The sequence below is a fragment of the Loxodonta africana genome, chromosome 24 (assembly GCF_030014295.1).
Source record: "Loxodonta africana isolate mLoxAfr1 chromosome 24, mLoxAfr1.hap2, whole genome shotgun sequence".
Taxonomy (NCBI): Eukaryota; Metazoa; Chordata; class Mammalia; order Proboscidea; family Elephantidae; genus Loxodonta; species Loxodonta africana.
In genome coordinates this window covers 58,610,877-58,630,530 of record NC_087365.1, presented here as the reverse complement: position 1 = coordinate 58,630,530, position 19,654 = coordinate 58,610,877, and positions in this window count along the sequence as shown.

The following is a 19,654-nucleotide window of genomic DNA, read 5'->3' as shown; positions in this document are numbered from 1 at the left end:
CTTAAGACACACCCTACACTAATCCTGCCTCATAACATAACAAAGACAACCCATTCCCAAATGGAATTATAACCACAAGCATAGAGGTTAGGATTTACAGCACATATTTTGGGGGGGACACAATTCAATTCCTAAAAGGGACTGACACTGTACACCTCCACCACCTTCCATATCAGAAGGTCCACCAAAAGAGAACAAGGAGCAGGGAGGGGCTGATCAACTTTCTTTTCTGAAGCCCTTTTGCTTGAATGTGCAGCCCCCAGGTGCTGTTTTGCTCAGTAAGCTTCACGGCCTCTTTATTTCAGTATAATAAGCTCGTGAAGAAAACACATACACAGAGAACACACTCCTTTAGGGCAGAGTTAGGCGTTATCCAGACGAACATTATAATCAAGGCAAGGATTATTTATATGCTAAAGGAAACTAAAAATGTCACATATGCCGACCCCGGTACTTTTGATAGGACATGAGGGGCAGGTCGGTTTTCCCTTTTATCAAGACAGAATGGAAATTGCAGAGCAAGGAGGCTGGTTCGGGGGTAAGGAAAGGCATGGGGCTGGGATCTGAGACCCTAGAACAGGTTTCTCAACCTCAGGACCATTGACACTTGTTATTGTTGTTTTGTGACGGAAAGCAGGTTCCCATTCCCAGCCACCCCAGTTAACAGAGTAGAACTGTCCCATAGGCTTTCCTAGGCTATAATATTTACGAAAGATTGGCGCAGGAACAGGCAGTGTTTCATTCTGTTGTACCTAGTGTCCCTATGATTCGGAATCAACTAGATGGCACCTAACAACAATCTTTACGAAAAGGGGCCTTGGTTGCAAAATGGTTAAGCTCTCAGCTGCTAACCAATAGGTCAGCAGTTTGAACCCACCAGTGGCTCTGTGGAAGAAAGATGTGGCAGTCTGTTTCCATAAAGACTACAGCCTTGGAAACCCTATGGGGCAGTTTCTACCCTGTCCTACAGTGTCGCTATGAGTCAGAATCAACTTGACGGCAACAGAATATAATCTTTATAGAAGCAGATCAGCAGGTCTTTATCCCGAAGAGCCGCCGGGTGGGTTCGAACCACTAACCTTTCAGTTAGTAGCTGAGCACTTCACTGTTGCACCACCAGGGCTCCTTAGCACCAGAAAAGGAATCATCTGGCCCCAAAGGGTGTGTCTTGCACATTGTAGGACAGTCAGCAGCATCCCTGGACTCTTCTCCCTAGGTGCACTGTCCCCCTCAGCTGTGACAAGCAAAAATGTCCCAGACATTGCCAGATGTTCCCTGGGGGGCAGAGTTGTCCTGGTTGAGAATCACTGGCATAGAGGAATGCAACTCTGTTATGTATTGACCTCAAGCAAATCTCTTCACATTTCAGGGCCTGTTCCCTCACTCATAAAAGAGGCCTTATAGCTGCCTGGCTGGCTGTGAATTTTTGAGAAGGTCACACAAGGTCATGATGGGAAATGACTTTTAAGACTCGGAAGTTCTATACACACGGAGGTGATGGGAGTTCTAGCACCATCCGCCTGATCAGTTTTTAATATCTACCGTTCTTCATTTTTATCCTGGAAGCAAACATGAGTTTCTGGAGCAGAGATCAGAGTTATTACAACTTACAGCAATAAGTGCACTAGTTCCCCAAGCCCAACAGCCTACAGGCGACCCAGTGAGAGCCCAAGTCACCCCGCACTATGGGGTCTCTACTGCAGGAAGGACCCTGAAATTATTAGTCTGGGAGTTTATATCTATAGGCTACATGCTGCGCACTCCCCCGGAGAAAGGGAGAGAAATCTTTATTTTAAGAGCTCGGCTGCTAACCAAAAAAAGTTCAGCAGTTCAAATACACCTGCTGCTTACTGGAAACCCTATGGGGCAGTTCCACTCTGTCCTGTAGGGTCTCTATAAGTTGTAACAGACCTCACAACACTTAACAACAACAACAGTGTTTTACAATACTTTGGAATGTAAACAATGCCTTTAGGAAGAGGAGGAGGCTCCTACCCCAGAATACAAGTATCTGGAGAAAAAAAAAAAGTTTTATTATACCTTGACTGGAAACCCAGGCGGCTAGTGATTAAGTGCTAGTGCTTAATCCACTAGGTGCTCCTTGGAAGCTCTATGAGGCAGTTCTGCTGTCCTGCAGGGTCACTATGAGTCGGAATTGACTCAATGGCAGTGGGTTTGGTTCGTTTGTTTTTAATACCTTGAGTGGGAGCCAATGGCTCCAGGCCTGTTGTCGTTGTTCCTAGGTGCCGGTCAGTTCTGACTCATGGAAGCTCAACGTGTGCAGAATAAACATGTGCTCCATAGGGTTTTCAAGGCTATGAACTTTTGGAAGCATATTGCCAGGCCTTACTTCTGAAGCACCTCTGGATGGGTTTGAACCATCAACTTTTAAGTTAGTAACCCAGCCTTTAACCATTGCCCCACACAGGAACTCCAGTCTGTAGACCTAACACGCTCTAACATCCAAAGCTTGCCCTTTAATCCAGATGCCAATAATGTTTTCTCAGAAAAACCTGACATGCTCATGAAAGCTCCATAAACACAGCCAAACTCCCTGAGGGACTGAATCGCTGGGCTGGGACTGTGGGGACCACGGTCTCGGGGAACATCTAGCTCAGTTGGCGTAACAGTTTATAAAGAAAATGTTCTATAGTCTACTTTGGTGAGTAGCATCTAGGGTCTTAAAAGCTTGTGAGTGACCAGCTAAGATACTCCACTGGTCTCACCCATCCGGAGCAAGGGAGAATGAAGAAAACCAAAGACACAAGGGAAAGATTAGTCCAAAGGACTAATGGACCACAGCTGCCACAGCCTCCACCAGACTGAGTCCAGTACAACTAGACGGTGCCCGGCTACCACCACTGACTGCTCTGACAGGGATCACGATAGAGCGACCTGGACAGACCTAGAGAAAAATGTACGACAAAATTCTAACTCACAAAAAAAGAGCAGACTTACTGGCCTGATAGCAACTGGAGAAACCCCAAGAATATGGCCCCTGGACACCCTTTTAGTTCAGTAATAAAGTCACTCCTGAGGTTCACCCTTCAGCCAAAGATTGGACAGGCCCATAAAACAAAATGAGGCTAAATGGGCACACCAGCCCAGGGGCAAGGACTAGAAGGCAGGAGGGGGCAGAAAGCTGGTAATAGGGAACCCACGGTCGAAAAAGGAGAGTGTTGACATGTCGTGGGGTTGGTAACAAATGTCACAAAACAATATGTGTACTGATTGTTTAATGAGAAGCTAGTTTTTTCTATAAACCTTCATCCAAAGTACAATTAAAAAAAAAAAAAGAAACCCCGACATGCAGAAACATAAAAATATTCACTTCCGACACCGCCTAACCCAAATTAGCTGGACGTCTTCCTTGGTTTCTCCCTCTCCCTCATCCCTTCAGCCAACTTGTCACACAGCCCATCCATATGGCCTCAAACATCATTGTATCTGTCTGTCCCACGTGATCTCAGGTGCTTTCTCAAGTGGGGTCCCACCTCCTTCCTGCAATACGTGCATCAGCATCCTTGAGGTGTTTTTTGTTTTTGTTTTTAAATAATTGTTACAGATTGAATTATGTCCTCCATATATGTGTATCAACTTGGTTAAGCCGTGGTTCCCAGTATTGTGAGATTGTTCTCCATTTTGTGATATGATGTAATTATCCCATGTGTTGTAAACCCTAAACTCTATAATGTTAATGGAGCCCCGGTGGCACAGTGGTTAAGAGCTCCGCTGCTAACAAAAAGGTCAGCAGTTTGAATCCATCGGCCACTCCTTGGAAACCCTATGGGGCAGTTCTACTCTGTCCTATAGGGTCGCTATGAGTGGAAATTGACTTGTTGGCAGTGGGTTTGGGGTTTTTTTTTGGTTATTATGATGTTAATGAGGCACGATCAGAAACAGTTATGTTAATGAGGCAGGACACAATCTACAGGATTAGGTTGTACCTTGAGTCCATCTCTTTTGAAATATAAAAAAGACAAGGGAGCAGAGAGAAGAGGGACCTCATACTACCAAGAAGAGCCAGGAGCAGAGTACGTCCTTTGGACCCAGGGTCCCTGCACTGAGAAGCTCCTAGACTATGGGAATATTGATGACAAATACCTTTTCCCAGAGCTGACAAAGAGAAAAAGTCTTCCCCTGGAGCTGGCACCCTGAATTCAGACTTCTAGCAATTATGGATAACAGTGCAAAGAATGGAAATTCCAGAACACTTAATTGTACTCATGAGGAAACTTCACATAGATCAAAAGGCAGTTGTTCGGACGGAACAAGTGGATACTGAGTGATTTAAAATCAGAAAAGGCATGCCTCAGGGTTGTATCCTTTCTCCATACCTATTCAATCTGTATGCTGAGCAAATCATCTGAGAAGCTGGACTATATGAAGAAGAATGGGGCATCAGGATTGGAGGAAGGCTCATTAACAACCTGCATTATGCAGACGACACAACCTTGCTTGTTGAAAGTGAAGAGGACTTGAAGCACTTACTGATGAAGATCAAAGACCACAGCCTTTCAGCATGGATTACACCTCAACATAAAGAAAACAAAAATCCTTACAACTGGACCAATAAGCCACATCATGATAAACGGAGAAAAGATTGAAGTTGTCACGGGTTTCATTTCACTTGGATCCACAATCAACACCCATGGAAGCAGCAGTCAAGAAGCCAAAAGATACATTATATTGGGAAATCTGCAGCTCTTTAAAGCGTTCAAAAGCAAAGATGTCACCGTGACGACTAAGGTGTGCCTGACCCAAGGCATGGTATTTTCAATTGCAACACATACATGTGAAAGCTGGACAATGACTAAGGAAGACCGAAGAAGAATTGACTCTTTTGAATTGTGATGTTGGGGAAGAATATTGAACATACCATAGACTGCCAAAAGAATGAACAAATCTGTCTTGGAAGAAGTACAACCAGAATGCTCCTTACGAGCAAGGATGGCGAGGCTGCTTCTTACATACTTTGGACATGTTGTCAGGAGGGATCAGTCCCTGGAGAAGGACATATGCTTGGTAAAGTAGAGGGTCAGCGGAAAAGAGGAAGACCCTCAACGAGATGGATTGACACAGTGGCTGCATAACAGGCTCAAATGTAACAACGATTGTGAGGATGGCACAGTACCGGGCAGTGTTTCGTTCTGTGGTACATAGGGTCGCTGTGAGTTGGCACTGACTCGACAGCACCTAACAACAACAACAACAACAGCCTGCTAAACCATGAGGAATAAATTTCTATTTGTTAAAGCCATCCCCTTGTGGTATTTCTCTTATAGCAGCAAGAGATAACTAACAAAATAACATTTTATTGTGTTTTCAGTGAAAGTTTACACAGCAAATTAGGTTCCCATCTGACAATTTCTGCACAAATTGTTCAGTGACATTAGTTACTTTTTTCACAACGTGCCAACATTGACTTTATTTGCATTCTGGTTGTTCCATTTCCAGTACTCCAGTACCTCTCCTTCTTATCTTCTCATCTTTGCTTTACAGTGATTGTTGTCCTTTTGACCTCATACAGATGGTTTTTTACTGGAGTACCGTACTCACAGGTAATATTCTTTATTTTGTGTGCTAATCTGTTATTTCACTAAAAGATGACTTCAGGGGCTAGTTTCAGTTCAAAGTTTAAAGAGTGTCTCAGGGAGATAGTCTTAGGGAGTCCTCTAGTCTTAACTGGCCCAGTAAGTCTGGATTTTTTAAGAGTTTGAGTTCTGCTCCACATTTTTCTCCTGTTCTGTCAAGGCCCATGTGTTGTGGCCCTGGTCAGAACAGTTGGTAGTGGTAGTCGGGCACCATCTAGTTCTTCTGGTCTCAGGGTAGATGAGGTTGTGGCTTGAGTAAGTTATTAGCTCTGAGCATCTTTGAGGTCTTGCTGACCCCATCCTCTCCTCCATGACTCCATTGGCCATCCAGGGTCGAGCCACCCTTCCGTTCAGAATGTTCTGTGACTCCCCACTGCCCTTGTCAACATTGACCAAATACACAGGGAGTGCACCAATGCATCTACTCAGGAAAGAGCTAGGTGGCATCCAGACAAGCAATGTTTTTATTCGAATGGGTATGTATTTATTTTTACAGCGGCCACCTTGATAGCAAGTAATCCTGATCTTCCATTTGCAGCCCAACTATGACGCAACCTTTTGAAAATAAATACGTTTATTTTTAAGAAATGTTTAAAGGTGAGCTCACTTAAGCAGACTTTTTTTTTAATAATTTTTATTGAGCTTTAAGTGAACGTTTACAAATCAAGTCAGTCTGTCACATATAAGCTTATATACGCCTTACTCCATACTCCCACTTACTCTCCCCCTAATGAGTCAGCCCTTATAGTCTCCTTTCGTGACAATTTTACCAGTTTCTAACCCTCTCCACCCTCCTATCTCCCCTCCAGACAGGAGATGCCAACACAGTCTCAAGTGTCCACCTGATACAAGTAGCTCACTCTTCATCAGCATCTCTCTCCTACCCATTGTCCAGTCCCTTCCATGTCTGATGAGTTGTCTTCGGGAATGGTTCCTGTCCTGGGCGAACAGAAGGTTTGGGGACCATGACCACTGGGATTCCTCTAGTCTCAGTCAGACCATTAAGTCTGGTCTTTTTATGAGAATTTGGGGTCTACATCCCACTGATCTCCTGCTCCCTCAGGGGTTCTGTGTTGTGCTCCCGGTCAGGGCAGTCATCAGTTGTGACCAGGCACCATCTAGTTCTTCTGGTCTCAGGATAATGTAAGTCTCTGGTTCATGTGGCCCTTTCTGTTTCTTGGGCTCATAGTTATCGTGTGACCTAGGTGTTCTTCATTCTCCTTTGCTCCAGGAGGGTTGAGACCAATTGATGCATCTTAGATGGTCGCTTGTTAGCGTTTAAGACCCCAGACGCCACATTTCAAAGTGGGATGCAGCATGTTTTCATAATAGAAATATTTTGCCAATTGACTTAGAAGTCCCCTTAAGCCATAGTCCCCAAACCCCCTCCCTTGCTCCGCTGACCTTTGAAGCATTCAGTTTATCCCGGAAATTTCTTTGCTTTTGGTCCAGTCCAGTTGAGCTGACCTTCCCTGTACTGAGGATTGTCCTTCCCTTCACCTAAGGCAGTTCTCTTCTACTAACTAATCAGTAAAGAACGCTCTCCCACCCTCCCTCCCTCCCCGCCTCGTAACCACAAAAGTATGTGTTCTTCTCAGTTTATACTATTTCTCAAGATCTTATAATAGTGGTCTTATACAATATTTGTCCTTTTGCCTCTGACTAATTTCACTCAGCATAATGCCTTCCAGGTTCCTCCATGTTATGAAATGTTTCACAGATTCATCACTGTTCTTTATCGATGTGTAGTATTCCATTGTGTGAATATACCACAGTTTATTTAACCATTCATCCGTTGATGGACACCTTGGTTGCTTCCAGCTTTTTGCTATTGTAAACAGAGCTGTAATAAACACGGGTGTGCATGTATCTGTTCGTGCGAAGGCTCTTATTTCTTTAGGGTATATTCCGAGAAGTGGGATTTCTGGGTTGTATGGTAGCTCTATTTCTAACTTTTTAAGAAAACACCAGATAGATTTCCAAAGTGGTTGTACCATTTGACATTCCCACCAGCAGTGCATAAGAGTTCCAATCTCTCCGCAGCCTCTCCAACGTTTATTATTTTGTGTTTTTTGGAGTAATGCCAGCCTTGTTGGAGAGAGATGGAATCTCATCGTAGTTTTAATTTGCATTTCTCTAATGGCTAAAGATCGAGAGCGTTTTCTCATGTATCTGTTAGCTGCCTGAATATCTTCTTTAGTGAAGTGCATGTTCACATTCTTTGCCCACTTTTTGATTGGGTTGTTTGTCTTTTTGTGGTTGAGTTTTAACAGAATCATACAGATTTTAGAAATCAGGCGCTGGTCGGAGATGTCATAGCTGAAAATTCTTTCCCAACCTGTAAATGGTCTTTTTACTCTTTTGGTGAAGTCTTTATATGAGCATAGGTGTTTGATTTTTAGGAGCTCCCAGTTATCTGGTTTCTCCTCATCATTTTTGGTAATGTTTTGTATTCTGTTTATGCCTTGTATTAGGTAGGGCTCCTAAGGTTGTCCGTATTTTTTGTTCCATGATCTTTATCGTTTTAGTCTTTATGTTTAGGTCTTTGATCCACTTGGAATTAGGTTTTGTGCATGGTGTGAGGTATGGGTCCTGTTTCATTTTTTTGCAAATGGATATCCAGTTATGCCAGCACCACTTGTTAAAAAGACTATCTTTTCCCCAATTAACTGACACTGGGCCTTTTGTCAAATATCAGCTGCTCATATGTGGGTGGATTTGTATCTGGGTTCTCAATTCTGTTCCATTGGTCTATGTGTCTGTTGTTGTACCAGTACCAAGCTGTTTTGACTACTGTGGCTGTATAATATGTTCTAAAATCAGGTAGAGTGAGGCCTCCCACTTTCTTCTTCTTTTTCAGTAATGCTTTACTTATTCGAGGCTGCTTCCCCTTCCATATGAAGTTGGTGATTTGTTTCTCCAACACCTTAAAGAATGTTATTGGAATTTGGATCGGAAGTGCATTGTAGGTATAGATGGCTTTTGGTAGAATAGACATTTTTACTATGTTAAGTCTTCCTATCCATGAGCAAGGTATGTTTTTCCACTCATGTAGGTCCTTTTTCATTTCTTGCACTAGTACTTTGTAGTTTTCGTTATATAGGTCTTTTACATCTTTGGTAAGATTTATCCGTAAGTGTTTTATCTTCTTGGGGGCTACTGTGAATGGTATTGATTTGGTGATTTCCTCTTCGATATTCTTTTTGTTGATGTAGAGGAATCCAAGTGATTTTTGCATGTTTATCTTATAACCTGAGACTCTGCCAAAGTCTTCTATTAGTTTCAGTAGTTTTCTGGAGGATTCCTTAGGGTTTTCTGTGTATAAGATCATGTCATCTGCAAATAGACATAATTTTACTTCCTCCTTGCCAATCCGGATGCCCTTTATTTCTTTGTCTAGCCTAATTGCTCTGGCTAGGACCTCTAACACAATGTTGAATAAGAGCGGTGATAAAGGGCATCCTTGTCTGGTTCCCGTTCTCAAGGCAAATGCTTTCAGGCTCGCTCCATTTAGAGTGATGTTGGCTGTTGGCTTTGTATAGATGCCCTTTATTATGCTGAGGAATTTTCCTTCAATTCCTATTTTGCTGAGAGTTTTTATCATAAATGGGTGTTGGACTTTGTCAAATGCTTTCTCTAAGTAGACATTTTAAATAAATAGTTGAACAAGAAGTTTATAATTTCTGCAAACACAGCAAAACCTGTGAAAGACTGAAGTTTGGGGCTCATCAGCCCCTGGAAGGTCTTCCGGGATCGGGTGCCTTGCTAACTCCCCGACTTATCACCTGCCATTTCTCCTGACCACCACACACACCCTTCACTTCAGATGAGGGGATATTTGGGGAACTCTTTTACTCAATAAGCTCTCTTCGTTCCAGTTTTGTTATAACGGGAATACATGCAAGTAGCATTATCTCTACCTAAAATTGTCTTTCAAATGTCTGTGTTTACTCATATATGGATTATCTCCCCCACTAGAACGTAAGTGCCCTGACAGCAGACCCCAGGTCTATTTTCACCATGAATCCCCAGTACCTGGAAGTGCACCTGGCACAGAAAAGGACCCAATAAATGTTGTCTCCCATTGAACTTGTAGTTCCCAAACATACCAGGCTATTTCCTACTACTATAATAATAGCTGACACATCATTTCCTCTGCCTAGAATGTCCTTTCTTGCCCTCCTGGTGAACTCCTACTCATCCTTCAAGACGCTGCTCAGACATCACCTCTATGAAACCTCAGTTAGGTGCACGCTTCTCAGTCTCCCATGTTGTTGTTAGTTGCTGTCCACTCGATTCCAACTCAAGGCAACCCCAAGTGTGCAGAGCAGAACTGTGCTCCATAGGGTTTTCAAGGCTGTGACCCTTCAGAAGCAGATCACCAGGACTGTCTTCCGAGGCACATCTGGGTGACTTTGAACCCCCAACCTTTCTGTTAGTTGTCGTGCGCTCAACCATTTGTTCCACCTGGGGACTCCTCAATCTTCTGCAGCACTTTGAATGTTCTGATAATAATGAAAACAGCAGCTAAGGTTTTCTGAGCAGTGACTACATGCTGGGCGTTGGTCTAAGCACTCGACACACGGTAACTCATTTAACCTTCACAATGAGATTGGAACGATGCATAGCCCCATCTTACAGGTGACAAAACAGAAGTTCAGACAGGTTGAACCACATGCCCAAGACCACAAAGATATTAAGTGATTCAGCCGGGATTTGAACCCACAGAATCAGGCATCAGGTGACTGTTTTCTATACAACCAACAATATACTGGAAAACCCTGTGGGGTGAACACTGGGTTCACTCACTTCAGTGAGAAGCTCCCTGATGGCAGGAGCCTTGTGTTATTTCTCTTAGCGGCCTCATTGCGTAGCATCAGGCCTGGTATGCAGTAGGCACTCAATAACGTTGGTGGCGTAAGCGATTTTTATGTTGCTGACAACTCCTTGGGGGTTTTTCTTTCATTTTGAAAACGAATATCAGCTTATAACTGAACCAAAACCAAAAAAGTCCAACAGGCAAACACTTATAACTGTATGAGCTCATAGTTCTCAAAGTTGTTTGCTACTTCTGATGGCATCCAAGGACGCCAAATACCTGGAATGTAAATTAGGTCTGGTTTGAAGTTAGAGGGGGGAATTCACTGGGCTGAGAACGATGAGCAAGCCAAAACAACAACAAGAATATAATCTGTCCCCCAGCAGAGCAGCCAAATCAGACAGGAAAGGATTTAGTTTTACGGATGACTTCCCTGCCCAGAAATTCAGCCCATAGCTGAACAGAAAGGATGAGCTGGCTATTTTCTCATAAATATTTTTAAAAGACCAAATTTTCATTCTATAAGGTATGGCAAGAAAAGATAACGAGCTGATTTTCCACTCTGGTAACTGAACGTGGAAGGAGAGGAACATTTATTTTTATCGGTTTCTCATTTGTGCATGATGGTGCTTTTGAAGCTGGAGGCAGGCACGTACAGCTACCAGCCAGGGCGGAGAGTGTCCCTTGTTGCCATCCAACACCATGTGAAAATTACAATTATTTCATTCCGCAGACTCGACATCACACCTTGCCTCTGGAGAGCTCTAGGCAATATTCAAATTACATTTAAACACGAAATTAAAATTTTAACGATAAAAAATAAGGGGATAAACAAGAGAGAATCATATTAGAATATTCTATTAGTAAAAATATGGCTGGGAAAAGGAAATGGATTTTCCATATTGCCATTATGCTAAATACAATGTGATTTCCATTAGAGCCACAGGAAGCATATGGCCTATTGAGCACCCATCTTCATCAGAATCCTGGTCTCTCAATAACATTTATTAAGTACCCATGGATACAGGCCACTCTCCAAGTCACCAGAGAGTAAATTCCTGTACAAGTTTTCCTAACAGTGACTAATGCAGACCTACAACTTCTTATTTTCCAAAAGATATTCTAAATGAGAAGAGGAAAAGGCTTCTGGCCAAGAGGAGAATAGGCCTGCCATTGACTTGACTCCACCTTCTGTCCAGATGTTCTGGCTTTAATGGCCAAGCTTTGGTTGGACAGTGGTGCTGGACTGGGTGCCCTTTTCCTTTTCGGGGCTCTTTCTTCCCCTCCCATTCCTCCAGCCCTTTGCTCCCTCCCCACAAGCAGGGCCCATGGAACTGTTTCAAGCTACTGGGGTTTTTTAAGCAGGATTAGAAAAGACTGAAGGACATATTTAAAGGAGAATTTGGTCTCAGGACTGATTTATGTAAAGTAATAAATGGTGCCACTTGGCTGTTTACAGAGTTAGAGATAAAATTAGATTCTAGACAGTCCTCTCCTGTGCACAAGGGGTAAATCTGATGGATTACTGCCTTCATAGTACTTTGGATAACTGCAGCTCATGGAAATTTACAAGGGGCTCTTGGAGAATGCATTCCTAAGCTATACTAATAATTCAGGAGAATATTCCAGGTTCCCGAAATGACTCAAATTTAATTTGGGAACAATACTTGCAAAGAGTAAGCTGATGAAAAGTAACAAGTAGTCGAAAATTGTGAGAAGTGGCTTCACTCTCCACAGCTAAACAGAAGTGACCTCTCCCCAATTTCTCCCGGGTATCACCCACCACCTCTGGCTCACTCTTGGCCTGGTTACCTCTAAAGAAGGAAGCAAGAAGGGGTGTAGGGCATCATGGTGGGGCTTGGAGAGGTGAACATTTCACCAGCTGACCAAGAAGGAAGAAGCTTGGGTTTCAGGCAGGTGATGTTCTCGACCTTGGGAGATTTTCATAAGAGGTTGGAACCCAGGCAACCCTGAGAGTCAGTACTCCGTGGGCTTCAAAGTCTCCTTGGCTAGGATGTGAGCTGTCACCTGGCAATCATCAGCTGTGTTGAGTCTATCCGTTTATTTAACAAACCCTGTAGTCTCAAACTGTTAATGCACTTTGCAGCAAGCCAAAAGGTTGGCGGTTCAAATCCATCCAGATATGCTTTGAAATACCGGTAGCATAGCGTCCAGGATCACAGCAACAGGCAAACCACCACAATACCACATAGTGAAAGACGGGGGTGGATTAAAAAAATAGAGGATCCTGTATTAAGGGGATATAACCATCTGTGTCCTTCAAGGGTCAATCAGAGCATTTTTGGCCCAGCCTTGAGAAGGAAATAAGAACCTCAAAATTGATTAGACAGGTTCAGGGTCTCCATGAAAATCCTTAGCTGGATCCTGAATCAGGGATTTTACCCAGCTAGGAAACAACCCTAGGAAACAACCCTAGGAAAGTCTTAGAAACAAGGTGTCCTCTGGGGGGTCCTCTTAACCAGTGTCTATGTCTCATTCCAGAGCATTCTACCCAGCTACTGAGATATTCCAAGGAACTCATTTTTACCTCTTATTTTTTAACTTATGTTTTGATAATTGAGATCATTTTCTTCTTAACCCTTGTGACCAATATATTATGTTTCAGAGAACACATGGAGTTGCTGTTGTTGCTGCTGCTGCCGTTCACAAAACTCATAGCAACCCCATGTAAAACAGAATGAAGCACTTGGCGGGTCCTGCACCTCACAACTGTTGCTGTTTCAGCCCATTGTTGCAGCCACTGTGTCAATCCATCTTGTTAAGGGTCTTCCTCTTTTTCACTGACTCTCTACTTTACTAAGTCTGATGTCCTTCTTCAGGGATTTGTCCCTCCTGATAACACGTCCAAAGTACATGAGAGGAAGTCTCGCCATCCTCACTTCTAAGGAGCATTCTGGCTGTACTTCCTCCAAGGTAAATTTGTTCGTTCTTCTGGCAATCCATGGTATGTATAGTCAATATTCTTCACCAACACCATAAGTCAAATGCATCAATTCTCCTTCAGTCTTCTTATTCATTTTCCAGCTTTCACATGCATATGAGGCAATTGAAAAGACAGTGGCTTGGGTCAGGCTCACCTTAGTCCTTTGATTTTTAACACTTTAAAGAGGTCTTTTGCAGCAGATTTGCCCAATGCAATAAATACCTCAATTGATTTCTTGACTGGTGCTTCCAGGGACATTGACTGTGAATCCAAGTAAAATGAAATCCTTGATGACTTCAATCTTTTCTCCATTTATCATAATGTTGCTTATTGGTCCAGTTATGAGGATTTTTGTTTTGTTTATGTTAAGGTGTAATGCATACTGAAGGCTGTAGTCTTTAATCTTCATCAGTAAGTGCTTCAAGTCCTCTTCACTTTCAGCAAGTAAAGTTATGTCATCTGCATACCACAGGTTGTTAGTGAGACTTCCTCCAATCCTGATGCCATGCTTTTCTTCATGTAGTTCAGCTTCTCAGGTTATTTGCTCAGTACAAAGATGGAATAAAGTATGATGAAAGGATTTTAAACCACACAGAATCCCCTCGTTCTGTTTAAGTGACTGTCTCTTGGTCTATGTACAGTTTCCTCATGAGCACAATAAAGTATACTGGAATTCTTATTCTTTGTAATGTTATCCATAACTTGTTATGATCCACAGATTTAAATGCCTTTGCATCCATAATTTGTTTTGCTCCACAGAGTTAGATGCCTTTATATCGTTAATAAAACACAGGTCAGCACCTTTCTGGTATTCTCAACAAAGATCCATCTGACATCAACAATGGATCCAGCTTGAGTTGCTGGCAGTTCTCTGTTGATACACTGCTGCAACCACTTTTGAATTATCTTTGGCATAATTTTATTTGCATGTGATATTAATGACACTGTTCTATAATTTGCACATTGTGTTGGATTACCTTTCTTTGGAATGGGCACGAATATGGATCTCTTCCAGTCAGTTGGCCAGGTAGCTGTCTTCCAAATTTCTTGGCATAGACAAGTGAGCACTTTCAGCATTCCATGCATTTGTTGAAACGTCTCAATTTGGTATTCCATCAATTCCTGGAGCCTTGTTTTTCACCAATGCCTTCTTAGACTTCTTTCTTCAGTATCATCCATTCTTGATTATACGCTACCTCCTGAAGTGGTTGGACGTTGACCAGTTCTATTTGGTACAATGATTCTGTGTATTTCTTTAATCTTCATTTGATGTTTCTTGAGTTGTTCAATTTTTTGCCCTTAGAATCCTTCAATATCGAAACTTGGGACTTAATTTTTTCTAAAGTTCCTTCAGCTTAAAAAATGTTGAGCCTGTTCTTCCCTTCTGGTTTTCTAACTCCAGGTCTTTGCACACTTCATTGTAATACTTTGTCTTCTTGAGCTGCCCTTTGAAATCTTCTGTTGAGCTCTTTTACTTCATCTTTTCTTCCTTTCACTTTAGCTACTCTGTGGTCAAAAGCAAGTTTTGGAGACTCTTCTGATATCCACTTTGGTCTTTTCTTTCTTTCTTGTCTTTTAAATGACCTTTTGATTTCTTCATGTGTGAAGTCCTTGGTGTCATTCCACAACTTGTCTGGTCTTTGGTCATTAGTGTCAATTCATCAAATCTATTCTTGAGACAGTCTCTAAATTCAGGTGGGAATATACTCAAGGTCGTAATTTGGCTCTCCTGGACTTGTTTTAATTTTCTTCAGCTTCAAACTTGAACTTCCGTAAGAGCAATTGATAGTTTGTTCTTCAGTCGGCCCCGGCTTTGTTCTGACTGGTGATATTGAGCTTCTCCATCATCTCTTTCCACAGATGTAGTCGATTTGATTCCTGTTATTCCATGTGGCGAGTTCCAGGTATATAGTCACTGTTTTCGCTTTTGAAAAAAGGTGTTTGCAATGAAGAAGTTGTTGGTCTTGCAAAATTCAGTCATACAGTCTCTGGCATCGTTTCTATTACCAAGGCCATATTTTCCAACTACCGATCCTTCTTCTTGGTTTCCAACTTCCACTTTCCAATCACCAGTAATTATCAGTGCATCTTGATTGCATGTTTGATTAATTCCAGACTGCATAACTTGGTAAAAATCTTCAATTTCTTCATCTTTAGCATCAGTGGCTGGTGCATAAATATGAATAATAATTGTATTAACTGGTCTTCCTTGTAGGTGCATGGATATTATCCTATCACTGGAGGTGTTGTATTTTAGGATAGATCTTGAAATCTTATATTTTTATTTACAGTTGCATCCCAAAGGTCAGAAAGCTGTAGTATTCACCGTCAAATTAAAATTTCAGCTCTTTACCCTGAGTAATTGCTTTCTCATAGAAGAAATTTTAAAAAACCAAGGGCTACAGGCCCATCTCCCAGTCAGTCTGGAACTTTCAAACTTAATTTAAATTAACACTGTCAGCATGCGTCTGGCAGGGAGCATAGGCTCCACAGGGAAGGGGTGAGAACCGTCCAAGTGAGGTTAATCGTGTCATGTAAGTAATGCTGTCCTAGCAGCTTTGGGAGGCTTTCAGTTTTGAATTAGCATCTTATTATTTGTACTATCCATTGTATATCCTATTTATTATCTGCCTCATTTATTTTTATGAAAGTAACTTGCATAGTATTTAGTTCAGGTGAATAATTTTGCTTATTTGGCTTTGAGCACTGATCAGCCCTAAATCCTTAAACAAGCACGTAATTATTTTGAGTATAGAAAAGTAAAGAGAAGCAAAATTAATTAATTTGCCAGTTCGCTATCATCAGTGAAAATTAAAGTACGGGCTAGTCATCGCTGTTCTGAATGATTCTATAAATCTGGTCAGCAAACATTTTTTACAAAGGGCCAGATAGTAAATATTTTAGACTTTGCAAGCCAGAAGGTCTCTGCCACAAATACTGGACTCTCCTGTTGCCACAGGAAAGCAACCAGAAGCAAAATGCAAATGAACGAGCACAGCTCTGTTCCAACAAAACTTTATTTACAAAATGGGCCAGAATTGGTCTGTGAGCCATAATTTGCTGCCTTATGAGTCCGAATCAACTTGATGGCAACATGTTTGGTTTTTTGTTTCCTGTTTTTTGTTGTTGTTGTTGTTATACGTAAACAGCTCTTCTACATCGGTAACTTCCGTGTGGAAAACACTTCTGGAGCAACCATATTTAGAATAAAAAAAATACCCAGTAAGAATTCCCAGTTCACCATTCCTTCTTCCTTCACTAGTACGTATTTGGTGTTTTCTTGATGACTTGCTTTGTATTTGTTGTTGTTGTTCTTAGCTGCTCTCATGGAGGCCTTGTATATAACAGAACAAAACTTTGCCCAGTTCTGCTCCATCTTCATGATCACTGATATGTTTGAGTCCATTCTTGAGGCTATTGTGTCAGTCTATTTCATTGAGGGTTTCCCTCGTTTTTTTTGACCCTCCACTTTACCAAATATCATGTTCTTTTCTAACGACTGGTCTTTCCTGATGATGTGTCCAAAGTAAGGAAAACGAAGTTTCACCATCCTCACTTCTAAGGAGCATTCTGGTTGTACGTCTCCTAAGACCAATTCATTCACTCTTCTGGCAGTCCGTATTCTTTGCCAACACCACAATTCAAATGCATCAATCCTTCTTCTGTCTTTCTCTTTCATTGTCCAGTTTTGTATCTAATATTTGTTAAATATTAAAATTGCGATGGTATGTAAGTCGTATCAGTTATGTGCCTTGTCACATGGTACATAAGTCACATATATAAATTAGTAGCAAAAATCTACCGGCCCATTTTTTAGTTTTTTTGTAATCTGGCTGGCCTCCTAATAGACATTAAAATGACAAAAAAAAAAACAGCATTCTCTTTGACTGGCAGGAATTCTCGCACTCCTAGGCATATAGTTTGGGAGTTCTGTCAAAGTTCTAGACAAGGACACAGTGTTTTAGCTTTGCATTCTATTGTCTGTCTGATTCTATATAAAACCTCCTAAAGAACTGTATGGGTTTTTTGAGGAGGCTTATAAGGTTCCTGGCTGATGCATGCTCCCATTGTTTGAATTCGATGCAATTAGCGATTTGAAGGAAGTGCTGTGGAATCAGCTTTAATGTTTTTGAGTCATCTGATATTTGCTTCCTATCCATCTCACAGCCCCAGTAATCAAGGGCCTTAATTCTGAAAGTGGTTTATGTAGCCACATTTTGAAGTTTTAAGAATTGTCTAGAGGATGAAACCAAAAAAAAGATCAAGGTTCATGCCTTTGAGGTTTTCTTTTTTCAATTTTTAGGTTAATGGATTTCTAACTGAATCTTCATTTATGGAGATTTTGTTGTGAACCACACTTTTCCCTCACGATAAATCGAAATGTATTTTGAACTGACGTGCTGCTGAGTGACCCAGCGTCTTTAAGAAGCTTACGAATGGAGCAGGAAAGTTGTGTTGTGCATCAAACAGAATCATTTTAAATGTAATTATGTGTTCATTCTGCCCCAGAAAAGCTCCATCCCAACTATTCTTTTTTCAGACAGCTGTCCAGAGAGGTCCACCATCCCTCTGCCCATTTGTGATACTGTGGCAGTTTGCATGTGGCTGCCATGCTAGAAGCTATTCCACCAGTATCTCAAATACCAGCAGGGTCACCCATGGTGGACAGGTCTCAGTGGAGCTTCCAGACTAAGACTGGCTCCGAAGAAAAGCCTGGCATTCTACTTCTGAAAATCAGCCAGTGAAAACCCTATGGATCACCACAGAATAATATTCACATAGTGCTGGAAGACGAGGCCCCTAGGTTGGAAGGCACTCAAAATTCACAACGGCCACAACAATGAACTCATGCATACCAAGGGCTGCAAAGAAGGTGCAGGACTGGGCAGCATTCTGTTCTGTTATACATGAGGTCTTCCCGAGTTGGAGCTGACTCGACAGCAACTAACAACAGCGTTAAGGAAGGTGGAGTGACGGCTACTGGGAATCTAGAAGACTTAGGTATTCAGCATCTAGATCTTAAAAAAAAAGAAAAAGTTCTTTTTTTATTTTTTTCCTTAGGGTTATCTTTTTTCAACAGCTAATGCTATATCACTGGAAGAAATCTGGAAAGGAAGTGATTAGGGGAAATGTAATTTAACACCATGGGGGCATAAAAGAGAGTATGGCATCCTAAGTCATTTCTGTAGTTTCCCTTTATGCCTGAGTTTTCAATTTCAGCAGACCTCTGTAATTTATAAAGCTGATTGTGCACCCCAGAAGGGAAGGGGTTCTGGAACTAACCATCGTTTCATCTCTACATGACAATTATTATTTAGTTCTCTAGAGTTAAATAGCATAATTGATTAGCCAACTCAGTATTCCATGGGAAACCCAAAGGAGAGGTTGGAATCTAATAAGAAGTCGGCACTGGCCTTTGGGTTCTGTTTATGTCCCTGTGCCCGGAATCAATTTCATAGCAGGCAAAAGCCACAGGCACTCTGAAGAAACGGGATAAGAGTCCACCCGGAAGATGCAGTCAGATAGGAATCTGCCAATTAGTTTGCCCTGCTTCTCGGCCATTACGGCAAAGATGTTTCCACTTACTTTTGCAATGCCTTACAAATACAGAGTGAGATAAAATGACATACTGCCTGAAAAGGGATATACACATTTTTTAATGGAGTGTTGAGCTAAGGGTAGCTGTTTTATTTAAAAAAAAAAAAAAAAAAAACCACATAGCCCCCTTTGGGTGCACAGCCGCAAACCCACATGTTGCAACCAGGCCAAGGCTTCTTGAGGCTGCAGTCTCTTTCAAGGCCAGCCGGATCCCCGCCAGGGACTTGGCCTCTCTCCTCTCGGGGCGGGTGTTGGTTTTGGCAGAGACGTGGCCCCACCTCATCAGTTTCTAGCATTGCAGGTGAACCAATTAGCTGTGCATTTTTTAAAAATTAAATGGTTTCATTAGCACGTCGACTCCCTGGTGCAACACCCTCCAGTCTCCACTTACCACACCCCACCTTCAGGATTTTTGCACTGTCCCTGGGCCATCTGTACCATTATTTACTGGGTACCTTTCCTTTCGTAGGCTTATTTGTTTTACCTAAATAGATTTATTTTAAAAGGAGACTTTATAAAACTGCCACGAGTGGAAAACCAGCAGCGCCCCTGGCCTGGAACTCAAAGTAACCCTATGAAATGACCAAGGAAGTACAAGGTGCCCACGCCCCATGCGGGGATGTGGCCTGCCACCCACCGCAGCCATCCTGAGCTTCCCTGCCCTCGCCGCATCACACTGCCTAATATTCTCCTGGGATG